Below are 12871 nucleotides of genomic sequence, written 5' to 3'. Positions count from 1 at the left end.
TTCTTCATGATTAATACTTTAAAATTATCATATACAGTTCCGTTAACGCACAATTGTACCGTGCAGTAACCCACAATGGTCGATGTCTGGGTTTTGTCAGCCATAGAGATGGTACCCTGAGTAGGCACCACCTTTAGGGAGAGTTGTTGTGCCAGTTCTGGGTGGTTAAAGCTCTCCGTGCTTCCACTGTCAATTAACCATTTAACCCGGCACCCGTTTACCTCGATGTCCACCATTGATCTGGATAGCGGGTGCAGCCTGGTCTGGTCCACTGTGACCGATGCCACTGTAGGGCCCTGATCGATACAAGATGGCATCCACGCTGTCTGCTCACAAGATGGCGGACCCCACAAGGTCGGGCAAGATGGCTTCCAAGATGGCCGCTCCCACGGCGCACACGCGGCGGTGGCGGGTTTTCCGGCGGGGTTCCCTCTGCACACCTTCCTGAAGTGCCCCTTCTTACCGCACTTAAAGCATGTGGTGCCTTTCGCCGGGCACAGGTTTCTGGTGTGCTTTGGCTGCCCGCAGAAGTAGCAGTTGGGTCCCTGATGCGTCGCGGCTGTCGTAGGGCTTCTGGGGGGAGAGCGGGGCCCAGCCGGTGTCGGGCTGTCGGGCGGGGAAGATGCCTTCCAAGATGGCGGCACCCTTGGTGCACACGTGGTGGCGTGGACGGTGCGGGCTAAAGAGTAGGCGTCCGAGTTTCTCTGGGCCACATCCAGGGATCGCGCGGTGTCCGCAGCCTGTTTCAGATCCAACCCCGTTTTTTCCAGCAGTCTTTGCCGGATGTAAGTGGAGCTGAGGCCTGTGATGAAGGCATCGCGAACAAGCTCGTCAGTGTACACCGCGGCTTTTACATCTCGGCACTTGCAGTCTTTGCCAATCATTTTCAGGGTGCTTAGGAACTCCTCCACCGATTCCCCAGGTCGCTGTGCGCGGGTACCGAGCAGGTGCCTAGCATACACCTCATTCATAGGCTGCTGGTAATGCGCCTTTAAGATGTCGCAGGTGGCCAGGTACGTCTCGGCGTCTTGGATGAGGGGGTAAACCCGGTGGCTTACCCAATTCCGCAGAATTCCGAGTCTCATCCTTGCAGCGTCCGTAGCGTCTTTGACGGCTGCGGAATTGTCCAGGAAGAATTCCATACACTCAAACCAGTGCCCGAAGCGTGCTGATGCGTCCGGAGCATGTTGATCCAAATCCAAACGTTCGGGTTTCAGGAGTTGATCCTTAGTGTTGAAAAATAAGTTAATAAAATTGATGTGCCTCAATAATTCCGAGACTCGAAGGTAGCAGAACAAAACAAGGCTTTTATTAACTTAGAACAAAACACATAAGCGAGAGAGATGTCGTCCTTCTGGAGATTGGGGCTAGACTGAAGCTAGCTTACAAACGGGGCCAGGTATGGGCGGAGCCCTACACACAGCACATTCCAGCACATTCCAGTATACAATACAGCACATTCCAGTACACAATACAATGAGGTCTGGGGGAAGGGAAATGACACTGAAACCGATCTCAGTCACAGGCAGTGATGAATGGAATATTTCATCACAGTGTGAGAAACCCAAACTTGGAAGGGAGAGAGAGAAACACAAACTGGGGAGGGAGGGAGAGTGAGAAGCACAAACTGGGGAGGGAGAGAGAGAAACACATACTGGGGAGGGAGAGAGAGCGAAACCCAAACTGAGGAGGGAGAGAGCGAAACACAAACTGGGGAGAGAGAGAGAGAGAAACACAAACTGGTGAGGGAGAGAGGGAAACACATACTGGGGAGGGAGAGAGAGTGAAACCCAAACTGAGGAGGGAGAGAGCGAAACACAAACTGGGGAGAGAGAGAGAGAGAAACACAAACTGGGGAGGGAGAGAGAGAAACACATACTGGGGAGGGAGAGAGAGCGAGACCCAAACTGAGGAGGGAGAGAGCGAAACACAAACTGGGGAGAGAGAGAGAGAAACACAAACTGGTGAGGGAGAGAGAGAAACCCAAAGTGTAAGGGGGGCTTCTTTAAAGTGGTTTAAGGTAATTCACCTGGCCTGCAGCCTTTGCTTGCGCTCTGACCAATTCCAAATAAACCGACTTTCAAACAGCGGTTTTGAATCGCTACCCCACCTTCCAGTTCTGACTGCAGGATTTATAATTAATAATATTAAAACAGACATGTGGTTTGGATGAGAGAAATAAATCAAGTTTTATTAACTACAAGAAACTATAATCAAATATCAAACTATACCACACGAACACAGTAATTACAGTATAATTGCTTAAATAGGGAGGGCAGATGGTAAAAATGAGGGGTAAGTGACTACAATGTTGATTAAACAGTTTTAGCACTATCCCCTTAATTACCATCCCCAAACTCCTTACTAGATTGCTTTGCTGAGGAGTCAGAAACTCTGCTCACATGTGGTCCAGCGAAGTGAGAGAGAGAGTGAGAGAGAGAGAGAGAGAGAGAGAGAGAGAGAGAGGCTCACCTGTGGTCCCAGGAAGTAAAGAGAGTGATAGTTTCTCAGGAGCTATCATATATACCTGGTAAGCAACCCCCCCCCCACCCCCCTGCTGTTTGCCTGTCTGGAATATTCGTGCCCAAAAAGTTCCAATTTACAAGAGAAAAGCTGTGATTGGCTAACTCAAAGTGGTTGGACTGGGTTAGTGTGTCTGCACTGTGGGGCCGAAATGTTCCCGCCCACATCCGGAGTTTACCTGGGCTGAAACAAAAGAGAATGCAACAGCCCTATTGTCCAGAATGCTGGGTGATTTAAACACATTCAATGCATAAACGGTTCCCATTCAAGATCCGGTTCCATGGTTTCAATGTCTCATTGACTGTGAGTGCTTTGAATTGCTGTGTAAACATAGCAGTTACAAATCGATTGTCCTGCGGTCAATTCTCAAGTGGGCAATTGCTTAAGTCAATAAACAACTTCAAGTGCTGAGAGGGAAACTCCCTTTGATTGGCAGGTCGGACTCACAGCCCCTGTATCCTCCCACTTTTTCACACAGGCAACTCACGGCGAGCTGTTTTGCTGCTTTGTCCTTTTGGCCAAGCTTTCTCTGGCCATTTTAAAACCTTTTGTGATTGCCCAAACTCCAGGGAACAATTTTATTAATAAAGTACTGTCTTAAGGTGTGTGAATATTTTCCACAGAGCTCTATGACTCCAGTGTTTTCCACGTTCTGTCCATCTCAGAGCAGTCTTTTGCCATTTTTGGCACATTTTAAAACACTGCAGACCAGTCACATCACCCAATTCTTCGTCCAAGATGTGGACCAATATTTTCAATCTTCAGGGGAATAGGGGAAATATTGCAACCCCTACAAAACTGGGGGAGGGAGAGAGAGAGAAACACAAATTGGGGAGGTAGAGAGAGAAACCCAAACTGGGGAGGGAGAGAGAGAAGCACAAACTGTGGAGGGAGAGAGAGAAACCCAAACTGGGGAGGGAGAGAGAGAAACAAAAACTGGGAAGGGGGGAGAGAGAGAGAAACTCAAACCGGGGAGGGAGAGAGAGAGGAACACAAACTGGGGAGGGAGAGAGAGAGAAACACAAACTGGGAAGAAAGAGAGAGAAACCCAAACTGCGGAGGGAGAGAGAGAAAACCCAAAACTGGTGAGAGAGAGAGAGAAACACAAACTGGGGGAGGGAGAGAGAGAGAAACACAAACTGGGGAAGGAGAGAGAGAGCGGAACAGAAATTGGGGAGGGAGATAGAGAGCAACCCAAACTGAGGAGGGAGAGAGTGAGAAACCCAAACAGGGGAGGGAGAGAGAGCAACTCAAACTGGGGAGGGAGAGAGAGGAACACAAACTGGGGGAGGGAGAGAGAGACAAAAAGTGGGGAAGGAGAGAGACAGAGACCTAAACTTGGGAGGGAGGAAGAGAAATCCAAACTGGGGGAGGGAGAGAGAGAGGAACAGAAATTGGGGAGGGAGAGAGAGCAACCCAAACTGGGGAGGGAGAGAGAGAAACACAAACTGGGGAGGGAGAGAGAAAAACACAAACTGCAGAGGGAGAGAGAGAAACCCAAACTGGTGAGGGAGAGGGAGAAACACAAACTGGGGGTGGGAGACAGAGAGAAACACAAACTGGGGAAGGAGAGAGAGAGACAAAAACTGGGGAAGGAGAGAGAGAGAAACATAAACTGGGAGGGAGAAAGAAACCTATACTGGGGTGGGAGAGAGAGAGAAACCCAAATGGGGGAGGGAGAGAGAGAGAGAAAACCAAACTGGGGAGGGAGAGAGAAACCCAAACTGGGGGAGGGAGGGAGAGAAACACAAACTGGGAGAGGTAGAGAGAGACACTAAAACTGGGGAGAGAGACAAACAATAACTGGGAAGGGGGGAGAGAGAGAGAAACTCAAACTGGGGAGGGAGAGAGAGAGAACACCAAATTGGTGAGTGAGAGAGAGAAACACACACTAGGGGATGGAGAGAGAGAGGAACACAAACTGGGGAGGGAGAGAGAGAGAAACACAAACTGGGAAGAAAGAGAGAGAAACACAAACTGGGGGAGGGAGAGAAAGACACACAAACTGGGGAGGGAGAGAGAGAGAGAAACCCAAATTGGGGGAGGGAGAGAGAGAGAAACACAAACTGGGGAGTGAGAGAGAGAGAAACACAAACTGGGGAGGGAGAGAGATAGAGACCCAATCTTGGGAGGGAGGAAGAGAAATCCAAACTGGGGGAGGGAGAGAGAGAAAGGAACAGAAAGTGGGGAGGGAGAGAGAGTGCAACCCAAACTGAGGAGCGAGAGAGTGAGAAACCCAAACTGGGGAGGGAGAGAGAGAAACCAAACTGGTGAGTGTTGTGTCGGTACCTTTCTACCTAGACACAATTTACGACTCAGAACCCAGAGATTCAAACATGAAGTGCTTTATTGGAAGGGAAGGAAGTTCTGGATAGTTCCGAACAAAGAGAGCTAAACCTAACCAAGAGCGCACCCAACCATTTATCTGCTGTGACAGCGCCACCACAGGTGGGAGGAGAACACACAATACATAACATATTCCTCCCCTCTTAAATGAAAGGTCCACATTATTCCTCAACAGGTAAGTTACTTTCAATGCACTCACCAACCAAGGGTAGAGGTAGACTGCCTCAAACCCTGACTTTACCCTGGGGTTTATTCTGCCTCAGTCTTGTGGGTAAGTCACTAAGCCTACAGATCCAAGCGTCTTGGAGGCCGCCGCTCCCTGTCAGGATATCGGCGGTCATCGCTGGCTTCCACAGCAGTAGGCATTGACACAGGCCTGGATGGAGAAGGTGCCTGTGTCAGTCGAAAGTCAGGAGTTTGCACAGGTGGAACAGTCTCTATGACTTCCTGTGTTGGAGAAGAGCACTGTGACAAAGGACGCTGGTTTGCGGTATCATCCGTAAACAGTTCAGGCCAACCAGCCGTTGGAGCCTCTGTGGCTGTCTCTGCTCCTAGCAACAGTTGATCTGTGTGTCTTCTACAGACGACGTCCTCGGCAGTCTCAACCATGTAAGACACAGGGCCTGCCAGCGCGATCACCATAGCAGGAACCCATTTCGGTCCAGTGTTGTAGTTTTGAGCTAGGACGTGCTCTCCAGGGTGAAACTGTCTCTCCTTGGCTCTTTTCTCTTTCTTTTCAACTTGAGCTTGTTGTTGACAATGGACAACCTGTTCTGCCCTTGGAGGTTTGAGTAAGTCAAAACTTGTCCGCAACTGCCTCTTCATCATGAGCGAAGCGGGGGAAGTTTTGGGTGTGGCATGCGGCTCGTTATTGTAGGACAACAGGAAGCTGTTCAGACATTGGTGGATTGAGCCCTGACCTTGCGATGCCTTCAAGGCATGCTTCAAAGTTTGCACGAACCTTTCTGCCTGGCCGTTAGTAGAGGGATGATAGGGCGCAGACCTGATGTGTTGGACACCATTCACATGCAGGAAGGTTGCAAACTCCTGTGATACAAATTGTGGACCGTTGTCACTTACGACTTGTTCCAGTGAGCCATAACGGCTGAACATCTCACCAAGTTTCTCAATTGTTTTCTCTGCCGCGGTAGACCTCATCACAGCGACCTCCGGCCACTTGCTATGAGCGTCCACAACCACCATAAACATCTTCTCTTCGAAAGGACCAGCGAAGTCCATATGTACTCGCTGCCACACTTCTGCAGGCCAATCCCAGGGGTGTAGGGTTGCCAGCTGTGGAACATTCCGGACCCTTTGACATGGGGAACATGTTTTGGCTTTCTCCTCAATATTCCCATCGAGACCTGGCCACCAGAAGTAGCTTCTTGCCATTTCCTTCATCCAAACCATCCCATTGTGGCCTGTATGAAGCTGTTGCAGTATAGGTTCCCTCAGAGGTGGGGGAATGATGACACGGCGTCCCCAAAGAAGACAACCTGCCTGGACGGAGAGCTCATTTCTTTTTGAAACGTAAGGTTTCAAACTAGGAGAATCTCCTATCGCTCTCCCTCGAATGACATTGTCCATTACCTGAGACAGGACTGGATCGTTGCGGGTGTATCTTCGCACCTGAACTGCCGTGACAGGTGCTCCCTCCACTTGTCTAAAGTAGAAGATGTCTATCTGACGAGGCTCTGGGGGAGTAACAGGCAAGGGTAGCCTCGAGAGAACGTCTGCGTTGCCATGCAAGTCTGATTTGCGATATTTGATGTCGTATGTGAGTCCTGACAACAGTAAAGCCTACCTTTGCATCCTGCTTGCAGCAAGAGATGGAATTCCGGTGTGGGGCCTGAAGATTGAAGTCAATGGATAGTGGTCCGTCAGGAGTGTGAACCTTCTCCCAAACAGGTACTGATGAAATTTTTGAATTCCAAAAACGATTCCCAATGCCTCGCGCTCAATCTGTGCATAGTTACTCTCGGCCTTGTTCAAGGTGCGTGATGTGAAGGTGATAGGTTTCTCTTCCCCAGAAGGCATGATGTGGGATATGACTGCTCCCACACCATATGGTGATGCATCACATGCTAGCTGTACGGGTAGCTTTGGGTCGAAGTGTGTCAGGACCTCCGATATCAGCAATGCTTTCTTTGCTTGAGCGAAAGCTTCGTTGCACAGTTCAGTCCATTTTCATGTTTTGCCTTGACATAGCAACTGATGTAACGGCTTCAGCAATGTTGCTAAGTCTGGAATAAACTTCCCATAGTAGTTAAGTAGCCCCAGAAATGAATGTAACTGGCTCACATTCTGGGGTGCTGGGGCCTCTGTTGTATCCGTGTGTTAATGGAGACACGAAATGCAGGAGTTGGTTTACAGGTGTTTACTGAACAAAGTCTGGAGGTGAACTAAAGGATACAAGACACTATACAGGCTTATATAGCCCGAGTGGCCACTACCAGCATTACAGTACACAGGGGCTCTTAAAGGCACATACACCACAATTCCTCCCCTTTTCGACAACCAGTACATAACATTTTAAGTAAGCATTAATTAACATGTTTACAAGAACAATAATCTACACATTTGCTGCAGTTAATCAATTATATGTCAGTCTCTCTGGAGGCTTCCTGACTCGGTCCGGATAACGCCTCGGTGGTGTAGTAGTTTTCGGTGGTGTAGTGGGTTCTTTTGGCAAGGTCGATTCGGCCTGAATGCCAGTGTCAGGTTCATCTGGTTCCAGTATCACCGGATCGGAGGTAGATACTATGGGTATCTCTGCTTCATCATTAGACGTATAGAGTTGTGGTGCAGGTTGTCCCTTTTCGGATGAATCTATGATCTGGTCAGCATGGCGCCTTATTATGCTTTCTCCAATGTCCACGGTATACATCAGCGGTCCTAGTCGTGTGCAAATAGTTCCAGGCTGCCATTTCTCGGTACGGTAGTCCCGGGCCAAAACTTGTTGACCTATCTGGAAGGTTCTAGTTGGCCTTTCATTCATGCCTTGAAATTGCCGGTTCTCTACGTCCCTTCTGATGTTTGGCTTGATCAAATCCAGCCGGCATCTTAGTCTTCTATTGAAAAACATCATGGCGGGAGTTTGGTTTGTAACCACATGTGTTGCATTCCTGTATGCAAACAAGAAGTTATCTACCTTATGCTGTAGATTGATGTCTTCATTACCCATGGCCTTTATGGCCTTCTTGAAGGTCTGGACAAACCTTTCAGCCAATCCATTGGTGGCGGGATGGTATGGGGCGGATGTGTAGTGCTTAACCCCATTGTTTTTTAAGAACTTCCTGAATTTTTCAGACACAAATTGCGGTCCATTATCAGAACAGATCTGTTCAGGCAGCCCATTCCTGGCAAATATGGTCCTTAATACTGTGATGGTTTTTTCCGTGGTGGTGGAGGACATCTTTATTACCTCCAGCCACTTGGAGTGTGCATCAACCGCGATTAAGAACATTGAGTCCATAAATGGACCAGCATAGTCGATGTGTACCCTTTGCCATGGAGATGAGGGCCACTCCCATGGATGTAGAGGGGCTTGTGGTGGGGCGTTTTGGACCTTCTGATCCTGGACAGCCCTTGGTCATTTCTTCGATGTCTCCATCGATACCTGGCCACCACACAAATGCTCTGGCTAGGTTCTTCATTTTCACTCCACCCAGATGCCCCTCGTGAAGCTCCTTTAGCACTTTATCCTGGAGTTTGGGTGGAATCACCACTCTGGATCCACACATCAAGGTTCCTTGGCACACTGACAGCTGTTCTCTTCTTTGCGAGAATGCTGGCAACAGTGGTTCGCCATGTGCTGGCCATCCCTTCACCGTTAAATCGTAGACTCGTGAGAGAGTTGGGTCATTTCTCGTTTCCTTTTCAATGGTAGAATTTGTTACTGGTAGACATTCCACTATGGTTGAGTGGAACATCTCCACTGGGTCCACTGTAGGTGCCTCTTCTACTGTTGGCAACGGTAGACGCGATAAACCGTCAGCATTTCCAAGCTGTTTTGATCCTTTGTATTCTATGTCATATTGGTGTGCCCCTAGGAAAAGGGACCACCTCTGTAGCCTTTGCGCTGTCATAATGGGAACGCCCTTTTTAGGGTTGAATATGGAGATGAGGGGTTGATGGTCAGTCAACAAGGTAAATTTTTGTCCGTGTAGGTAATGGTTGAATTTCTACACTCCCCATACCAGGCTGAGTGCTTCCCTGTCGATCTGGGCATAGTTACGCTCAGCTGAGTTCAATGAGCGTGACGCAAAAGCTATCGGCCGCTCCGAGCCATCAGGGAATCTATGCGATAATACCGCTCCTACGCCGTAAGGGGATGCATCGCACACCAGTCTGATTGGCAGTGATGGATTGTAATGAGCCAAAACTTCCTTGGACGTGATCAAGCCTTTGCCTTTATGGAAGGCATGTTTACAATCTTCGCTCCATTTCCAAATTACTCCCATTTGTAGCAGTTCGTTAAGAGGGTGCAGAACAGTTGACAAGTTCGGTAAAAATTTATGATAGTAATTTATCAATCCCAGGAACGACCTTAATTGTGAGACATTTTCAGCTGCTGGGGCTTTTATGACCGCTTCAATTTTTTCAGGTGACTTATGCAACCCTTCTTCATTAATTATGTGGCCACAATATGATATTTGTTTCTGGAAAAATTCGCACTTGGGGCGATTTGCTCGTAGGCCCCGTTCTCTCAGCCTAGTGAGCACCTGCTCCAAATTGGCAAGGTGTTCGTTGTCGTTTTATCCTGTTACAAGGATGTCGTCTAGGTAGCATTGAGTCCCTGGAATCCCTTGCAGGACTTGCTCCATAGCTCTTTGCCAGATAGCTGGAGCTGATGCTACTCCGAAAACCAGTCGATTGTACTGGTACAGGCCTTTGTGTGTGTTTATTGTGAGATAATTTTAGAGGCCTCCTCAACCTCCATCTGTAGATATGACTGTGCCAAGTCAATTTTGGTGAAACGTTTCCCTCCGGATAGTGAGGCGAAAATATCTTCTATCCTCGGAAGAGGATACTATACCATGTGAAGGACTGGGTTTACCGTCACCTTGAAGGCCCCACAGATGCGAATTTTTCTCTGTTCTTCAGATTTATCATTATTCAACGTTTTCTTCATGACCAGGACGATGGATGTTGCCCACTCACTCCAATCTATCTTAGATAACACACCTGCCTTTTCCAAATTCTCCAGCTCTGCCTCGACTGCTGGGCGAATTGCGTATGCCTTAAAAAACTTGGGAATTGCCGCATCTTCCACTTTTATCGAGGCGGTGACCCCTTTCAAGGTTCCTAGTTCCTGTTGAAACACTTCTTTGGCGTTGGCCAAGATGTCTTTTAATCGTTCAGGTATGACGTCGTCATTATTTTTTCTCTTACTGGTCACCGTCAGTGCCTGAATGGAATGCCAGTCTAAACATATCTTCCTGATCCATTCACGTCCCAACAGCGGTGGACCACCATCTTGCAGAACGTATAAATACAACTTCTGTATTTCCTTGCCGTTGTATACAACAGGCACCCTTATTTTCCCTCTGGGGTATACTTTCTGCCCCGTATATGTTTTCAAGATAATGGATGTGTCTTTCAAAGGTATATGCGGAAATAGCCGCTCGTAATCCCGTCGACTTATGACGGTCAGAGCTGATCCTGTATCTAGCTCCATTTTAACTGGGGACCCCGCTATCGTGAGGGTAACCCAAATGGTCTGGTAATCTTCTTTGGCAATTACATTATGTAATTTGAGACAGCTTAGTCTCTTGTTTCCGGAGTCACTATCGCTCTTCTGGTCTTCGGAGCTACTGTCCGTCATCATTTGCACCTTTCTGTACTTTTCCTTATTGATTTTTTTTTTGTCAGTGGATTTTTTGTTCCCAGATCGGCATATACGTGCAATGTGTCCCATCTTTCCGCATTGCCTGCATGCTTTGTCCTTGAACCAGCAGTCCCTCTGGTCATGGGTGGATCTGCCGCAGAGATAACATCTCTCAAAACCCTGTGTCATTACATGGGTGCCGAAGTCCTTTGGCTTTTGCTGTATCTCTGCAGCTCCTCTTGCTGCTGCTTCGTATGATACAGCCACACTGAAAGCCTTGTCCAGTGTTAAATCTTTCTCAGAAAGTAGCCTTTTCTGTGTTCCTGCACTTAGGAGACCGCAGACGAATTTGTCTCGAAGAGAATCTGCCAGTCCTGCCCCGAATTGGCAGTGCTTTGACAGCTTCCTTAATTCGGTGAGGTAATCAGAGTTACTTTCATTCTTGTGCTGATTCCTCCTGAAGAATTTGAATCGTTCCGCTATCAGCAGCAGTGTTGGGTTTAAGTGCTCCTGTAGGATATCAACAATCTCCTTAAAATTCTTGTCCATCGGTTTGGCTGGAGTGATTAAGTTTCGTAACAGCCCGTATGTCCTTGCGCCCATTAGATTTAGAAGTACCGATGCCTTTTTATCATCCTCTATTTCATTCGCTGTGCAATATACCTCCACTCTTTCCACATATGTGGTCCAATCCTCTACTTCACTATCGACAGCAGTAATATTGCCAGTCTTAGGCATCCTGAAATATAAATGGCGCCTCCCGTGCTTTCCTTTCTTCCCTGCCAAGAAAAAATGGCGCCTCCCGCACTTTCCCGCCGCTGCCGCTGCTGACAATGCTGTTCTCCGCGGTTTTTATTTATACAGATATTTTTTTTTTATAGTTGGAGACTCGTTCCCGCCGGACTCTCTGGGACTTTTCCCTCCCTCTGCTTGGTCAGAACGCCAACCTGTTTTGCAGCGCTGGCCATCTCCCGAGTGCTCCACCCTCCGTCTCTGTTTGCCTCCACCTTCGCTGCTCGGCCCCGCTGCAGAGCCAGCCGATCGAGCCCCAGCCCGCCGCCCAGGAAGGATTATTGCAGTGCCTGCCACCAGCCCGGCTAGCTGGTGAAACCACAGTTTTTTGTTTTTTTTGTTGTTTTTTTTTCGACCTTCGTCTGAGGAATCGATCTCCTTGAGGTGCTGCCGAATTGCAGGTAAGTCCGTTTCCAATTCGTCGCCACTGTTGTATCCGTGTGTTAATGGAGACACGGAATGCAGGAGTTGGTTTACAGGTGTTTACTGAACAAAGTCTGGAGGTGAACTAAAAGATACAAGACATTATACAGGCTTATATAGCCCGAGTGGCCACTACCGGCATTACAGTACACAGGGGCTCTAAAAGGCACATACACCACAGCCTCCACGATCGTCTTGACCTTTGACGGTGCCTTATGCAGGCCAGTAGCGTCAATCACATGCCCCAGGTACTCAACTGAAGACTGAAAGAATTCACATTTGTCCTTACGAACTCTGAGTCCGTACTCTTTCAGTCGTTGTAGTGTCGCATCCAAGTTCAGAAGATGATCCTCCTCATTTGTCCCAGTGACAAGGATGTCATCCAGGTAGCACTGGACTCCTGGCAGTCCACTCAAATCTGATCCATTGCCCTTTGGAATAGAGCAGGGGCCAACGTAATTCCAAATGGAAGGCTGCAGTACCTGCATAGCCCCTTGTGTGTCACAATTGCCAGCAGCTCCTTTGATTTGTCATTGACATGCATTTGTAGATAAGCCTGGCATAAGTCTATTTTGCTGAACTTTTGCCCTCCGGCCAGGCCCGAAAAGAGATCATCAATGAGGGGAAGAGGGTACTGTTCCGCAGACAGCACCGGGTTAATAGTCACTTTAAAATCCCCGCAGATTCGAACAGATCCATCCTTTTTCAGGACAGGAACAATGGGTGTGGCCCATTTGCTCATGCTCACAGGCTCCAGGACTCCATTCTCGACTAAGGCCTCCAAGTTAGCCTCAACTTTTGGCCTAATTGCATAGGGTACAGGTCCGGCTTTGTGAAACTTCGGCTTGCTGTCAGGTTTAATGTCCAGTCTCACGCTAATCTTTTTCATCCTCCCAAGTTCCCCATTGAAGAGTTCTGCATGTTTGTTTAACACTGCAATCAGACCTGACTCCCCTT

Source organism: Somniosus microcephalus, chromosome 5 (genome assembly GCF_052327205.1).
Source record: "Somniosus microcephalus isolate GS21.2 chromosome 5, FLI_Smic_1.0, whole genome shotgun sequence".
NCBI classification, from domain to species: Eukaryota; Metazoa; Chordata; class Chondrichthyes; order Squaliformes; family Somniosidae; genus Somniosus; species Somniosus microcephalus.
The sequence above is the reverse complement of the archived record's forward strand: the minus strand, read 5'-3'. Positions refer to the sequence as shown.